At 44.7% G+C, this 6,675-nt stretch overlaps 1 protein-coding gene across 3 annotated transcripts in view; it reads right to left on the bottom strand.

Annotated features, from left to right (window-relative positions):
* Positions 1–6,675, bottom strand: part of DAAM1 (dishevelled associated activator of morphogenesis 1) — a 95,241-nt gene that overhangs the window by 42,787 nt on the left and 45,779 nt on the right. The window lies entirely within an intron of this gene.

Below are 6,675 nucleotides of genomic sequence, written 5' to 3'. Positions count from 1 at the left end.
CTAAGACATGTACAGCAAAGGAAAATTCAAACAAGACCTTTCTATTTTAACATCACTGCTTCATTGAGCACCTCACCCCAAGTGGTCCAGCCCATTTCCATCACTGACACACTCATATCATCAAAAACTGCAGGTGTTTTGGCTTTTGCTTTGTTTTCCTATAACTAAAAATAGAAAGCTTTTTTCCTAATACCTACAGTTCATAAAGAGGTACATCTTCTCCATCAAAACTGGATCACGTACTGCCTGGCAGAGATAAAGCTGTTTACTGACTGAAGCCTTTATTGGTTTATCTGATGTTGTTTTAAAGGACACATCCATTTGCAACTTGGAGGCTCGGTTAGCAGCGTGCCCTCCGCTGGGATGCCCGAGTATTATCAAAGCCTCATCGCTTCCTGGTGCTAGATGTAGGTCAAAGCTTTTATCAAGGAACTAAATAAAACATTCAGGCAGGGCTGAGAGGCTCATTGCTAAAGCCAACATTGATCTTTCAACCATGGATGTCTCTTAAAATCTCTTTGTCATCTTAAAATTGATGACAAACCTCATGCTGGAGTGGTTTTGGGGCTGTAGTGAGATGCTGGAGATGCTGCAGATGCTGCAGAAGGACTGAGAAGAGCCCTGCCATGGCCTACAGCCAACTCATCCCACCCAGACAGCAGATTTAAGTAAGGGGATCCCCATTAAAAATTACACCCTTAATGCCAGCAACTAAAAAGAGACCTGTTAAAGTTTCCATGCCTGAACAGTAACACTTATCAATTAAAACTGGTAGCTCCTGTACCCCCATCAGAGTCCCATTTGGGGAAGGTTGAGCAAGACACCTCTGGGAAAAGATGGGTCCCTGCATCAGCAAGTCTGCAGGCCACCAGGAAATTCAGCTGATCTATTCGAAGCTCATATTGCACCCAGAAGCCAGGGAAGGGAACCTTCAGCTACCTTGTAACCCAAACCCAGGGCCCTCCAGCACAACACCCAGTGACAGAGAGCTGCAACACCTCGGAAAGGCTTATATATCCACTGCAGGTATTGATTGCACTTCTTGATGAAATTACTCCTCAAAAGGAAGGGTATTGTGGAGCTTTTTCCATTGTATATGCATGGAGAAGCTCTGCCTTTTCCTTGACTTTTTCCCCCTCATACTGACTGACTCTTCAAAACCACTGTGCTGCACACAGCTGATGCTGGTGGAGCTCTGGAAGCAGACTTGGAAGACATCCTTAGAACAGAAATAAACATGCTGCTGTGACAGAGACTGGGAAAAAAAGCAAGGACTGGGAAAGCCTGAGCCCAATGCGAGATACACCTCATTCTCCTGCACCCAGGGAGGAGAACCCGTGCTAGGGACTCCTCCAAAGAGTGCCATTTTCAAACCTCTCCATGTTGTTACAATCTGGGAGGTCAGAGATTCATATCAAGCAACCAACCTCCGCCCCAGCCTTGGGCAAGTTTGAGTGAGTGCAGGATAGTGCTTCCATTGTGACCCCACTTTCTGGCCATGTGAATCTGATAATCAGGCATGAAAGCACCAGGCACACACATCTGTATGTGGCTCCTTAGGAAAATATTTTTTGAAACCTTCAAAATACCCATACCCTAAAAAGACATCTCGAGCAAATGCAAAGATTTATCAACCAGGGGAAAAAAAAATCCAAACTGAGCTGAAGCCTAAGCGGGAGCAAGAAGGGACAAAGCAGAAGAACATATTAGGTATTGGTACATGACAACGTGCAAACACATCCAAAAAAGGTGCAGAAATGCTTCTGAGTCTCACACAGTACATTTCATTGTGCCCCAGCTCTAACATGTTCAGTCATCACAGCCCCGCATCACTCAACAACACCTACCTAATGATATCTTGCAGGATGCTTGGGAGAGGTGTTTAAATAAATACTATGTGGCACCCAGTGAATACAACAATCCTCATAATCAGTGACTAACGACTGTTATCCTGAGCCGTAACAGTGACTCAACCGTGAAGAGTCAGATCTTTGCTGGTTTTACGGGCATGGGGATTCCTGCAGACACCTCCAGCCCTTTGCTTATGTTCACTGATGTGTACCTTAGTGCTCCTTGGCCCCAAGCAGGCTGCTCAGAAACTGCCCTTCAAACTCCAGAAGATCAAGAGAGGACAGGAACATCAGCAGTTTTCCAGGGGCTCACAACCCACCATACAAATGCAGCTCCGATAAAGGCTTTAAAAATTGCACAGTGGAATTGTTGCACAGCAGAGAAGCTGTGCAGAACCTCAAAGCCATATCTGCCTTCAATTAATAATCACAAGCTCGATAATTAGGTGATTTTAACTGGCAATTCATTTTATGGGCCATTTGCAGTCCAAGGACTCCTGCTACAGTGTGCGGTGTTGGCTGCTGAAGAGTGAGAAGATAAACAGTGGGTCAGTGTCCATCACCCTCACAGCCTTTACTTCAGCCTCCCCTTTCACAGCTCTGCCCCTTCCACCTGGCTGCCTCCCATGTCAGAATCTGCCAACTTTACTATTTTTAGTATTTTTTTGGAATCGGGTCAAAGGCACGTAAAATAACTGCCTCATTTTGCTACCAAAAGGAAGTCTCTGCCCAGAGTGTTTTTACTGGAAGGAGATACACTACCCTTAAATATTCATCACATACAGTTAAACTATTCACCTTTACATCAGGAAACATGTTTCCACATTAAATCTTCATTTGAATATGGTTTTCAAAAAATCTCATAGGGGAGCTTTGAGTCTCTGTGTGTAGTTTCTATTTCTAGGAGGTACAACAGTTCTGTACAGTTTGCTTTGCTGATGGCCCTCTGTTCTAGCCAAGAAAACCTCCCCCTCTCTCTGAGTACAGAATGAGCTCCACTGAAGGTGATCCCACACTGTCCTCCTAAAGCTACCTTAGAAATGTGCACGCTGAGAGCACAATCCCATGGGCCAAACAAGTTCTCATCAAGTGGTCTATACCTTTCCCTTGGAGGACACACAGTGGCACTCAGGGGCAGATATTCCAATGGTCTGTACCTCCCTGAGCTGGCAACTGGGAGTCTGGGGTCATCAGGAGTCCCCTGGTCCAAGTACCTGATCAAGCAAGGCCACCAGAGCCATTGCCCAGGACAATGTACAGATGGCTTTTGAGTATCTCCAAGGAGGGAGACGCCACAGCCTCTCTGGTTTGCAGCCCCTGTAATCTCCCTGGCAATGCCAGATCGAGCCAAAAAAGGAGGCACAGCCACCAGAATAAGTGTTTGGCCCTCCCAGCAGGAAAAGCATCAAGTCCAGCCTCAGACTCACAGCATGGTCCTCAGTGCAAGCTTCTGTCCCTGCCACTTCACTCACACCACGGTGGATGTTTTAATGTGCATCTCCCATGGGCTGACTTTAATGAGGGCAACAGCAGGAAGGCAGCAGGACGCTGCAAATCTCTTGACTTCAGAAACAACACCCTAGGACTTCAGAAACAACTTCCAGGATGGGCTCTTGGAGTTGGGTGAGCCCGAGTGCTGCCCAGCCATGTCCACAACACCCTAGAAAGACCATCATGGGGTTTTTCCCCTACATCCCACAGGTCCTTCAGGCCACCAAACATTCTGAAAGAAGCAGCTGGAGAACAGAGATTAAATATGGGACAACTCCCTATACATCCGTCTGCAATCCCAAAATATCCTTAGAGGTTGTAGGAAGAAAAGATGAAAAACCTTTAAATCTAATGGACTTTTCTGGCTGACAAATTGTGTAACTGTAGAACATGGAGGAGATGTGGGGGTCATCCACTGCCATAATTGAAATCATGATTAATTAAAATTTGCTGGCTTGTTCTGGGTTTATATATACATACATATATATGTATATAGAATCACAGAAAGGCTTGTGTTGAAAGGGACCTTAAAGATCAGGCAGTTTCAACCCACCCACTAGACCAGGTTGTTCCAAGCCCATCCAACGTGGCTTTGAACACTCCCAGGAATGGGTCATCCACAACTTCTCTCTCTCTCTGGGTTTACATATACATACATGTGTGCATGTATACACACACATGTATGGAAAGACATCACTGGATCAACAAATGATCAACATAACAAAGAGCAAGTGAATTTACTCCTGTTGGATGGATGCAGAGAGTTTAGAAACTTCTGTAAGACTACAGCACGTAAAGGTAAGATCTCCTGCATCCTCAATTAAAGCCTGAGAGCTCCGAGATTGTTTTTAAAAGAAAAAAAATGGCAAGAAAAAAAAAACAAGTGGGAACTTTTTGGCAACATTTGGCATTAGCTGGTCTAGCATGGGAATTAAAAAGTCAATAAATAATGGCCTTCTGAAGCCTGCAATCGGCTTCCTTTCTCAGGGGTCATATCACTTTTTCACTCTCTTCCAGGCATTCTTCCCCAAGTTCATCAATCTGATTTATCCCAGAACGCTGTGGTGTCAAGGGAAATGGCAATCAGCATTTTCTCCCCCGTTCCACATCTAATCTTCTTCCGCCGCGGGACGGCACTGCCCGCACGGCCGGTGGAGCAGCTGCCTTCCTGCCCCTGCCAGCCCTGCAACTGGCACACAGCAAAACTCAGAAGCTTGTTATGTTATTTTTAAGCTGTTTTCTTGAAAAGTAAGACATATTAATCAGTGGCTGTTACAGTGCGAACAAGCAGCCGCCTTCACATGCGTCCTGTGCCGCAGGAGGAGCTCCTCTAGCTGCAGCTTTACTTAGGCAATTAGAATTCTCAGTGTATGCAGATTAATATCAGTGTTTTTTTCTTAAAAAGTCTTTTATTTTTAGTATTAGTAATAAAAACGCCTCCTCCCTAGCACTGGAGCTTAGAAACAACCCCTCAGACAAACCAACCCCTGCTAATATTATCACTGTGTATTTTTAATTCACCCACGAGAACCTGCAGCTGCAATTACAGAACATGAACAAAAATCAACTATTCATATTTCTTAATGAATAAGCATAACAGATAGAAGATTATTATTCATTTTGCCTTTATCATGTAATGAATTTCCTGAATAAAGGAAATTGCTTACAGCAAGGGAATGAGTAGCAGCAACAAGGAATAACGTGGAAGCACTTCAAAGTGCTTATGCCTAGTCAACCTCTTCCCACATTCAGTTTTTAGTCCTGGATTGGAGAAGACCATAATCCACCCTGCTCAGTTATTGACCTAAAAGCATTGGACAGACATAAATAAAAAATGTATTCCTTTCTTCTTCTGCAGAAAGATTATGGCCATCAGCAGCTGATTTAGCTCTTCAATAAACTCCAGCTGCAGCTGGTTCATGCTCCCATCAGTTCAAACACCTAACTGAGGCAGACAGCACATAATTCTTTAATATTATTTAATTCAATTAATTATTTTAATAGGCTAAAGGTTTTAAAGGTGTTTATATTTTAATACTAGTGTATTCTAAGAGAAGTATCTACTTAGGTTTCTCATTCTTTTTTGTTTTGATATATATCTATAACGTCATATATACTTTTTTTTTCACTTTATTTACTGAGCTTGGCCTCCTGTGACCTTTTCACTGACCTCATCTGGAAAACCTTTCTCCCATTTTAATTAACCCAGGATACTTTTCCAGCCTGAGTTATTGATCTACACAGTTTTACCCTGCAGAGCACACTCAGACCTAGAAGCCCTGCAGGTGCATCACCAGTGCATTTTTTCCACCCAGTTGTACATAAACCCTGAAAACAACAACAACAAAAAAGTGTATCAGCCCATTATTTACTACTGTGATAGCTAAAATGGATTAAATCAAATCAACCAGAGCTGGGGATGGCTGTCCTTTGGTGGATGCATCTCCTATCAATAAAGCACAGAGCTGGCAAACAAATAATATTTCAGATGTGAGTTTCTCACCTATTTAGAGAACCAAGGCAGCAGCTCTCTTTTCAGTCAGCTTTTAGATACTGCCTCTGCTGTTGGCACCCCTGAGAGCTACTGAAGCTGGCAGTGAAGTCAACAGGTCAAGTGTGGCTTCTGATGTGCCTGACAGGGATGTCTCATGTAAGGAAGCTGTGTATGGTTGGTCTGGGGCTAAACCATGCCAAGGTTTCCCCAGATAATGCCCTGGGAAGGGCTTCAGAAGGGTGCTGGATGGGGATTAGAGGCTGCAAAGCCCCACACCAACTTGACCCTGAAAGTTTCCCGCGATGTACCTCTGTGTGCGTGGGACCCGAAGGACACAGCCATGGGAAGCAGAAGGCAGCTACAGCTTGATGCTGATGAGCAGTGGAAGATGGAAATGGACTCCTTGCACACACATGGCCTGGGTGGGACACAAGTGATCCTTATTCCCCCACAACCCTGGCTTTAGTCACGCCTGGCGTCCTAAAGACATTTTAAAGACATTACTCAGGTGCAAAGCAGAGTCCCCCTGAGAGGATCTGACTTCTGACAGAGGAGGGATGAGACTTGGAGCAACCTGGTCTAGTGGAAGGTGTCCCTGCCCATGGCAGGGACATTGGAATGAGATCATCTTTTAAGGTCCCTTCCAACCCAAATCATTCTGTGATTTCTATGATTTCAAGATCTGACATCCAGCAGGATGCCTAGTGCAAAGCAGGCATCAGACTGGCTTAGAGATGTTGGGTGTTGCAGGGAAAGGGAAGCTGATCGCTGTAAGTAAGTGTGGACTTGAACACTGGAACTGATGGGAATTAGGTCCACTGGGGGGCTCAGGCAGGATCC

This window comes from Corapipo altera, unplaced genomic scaffold, assembly GCF_003945725.1.
Source record: "Corapipo altera isolate COAL_440 unplaced genomic scaffold, ASM394572v1 23, whole genome shotgun sequence".
Taxonomy (NCBI): domain Eukaryota; kingdom Metazoa; phylum Chordata; class Aves; order Passeriformes; family Pipridae; genus Corapipo; species Corapipo altera.
This window is presented reverse-complemented; position numbering and strand designations above follow the sequence as displayed.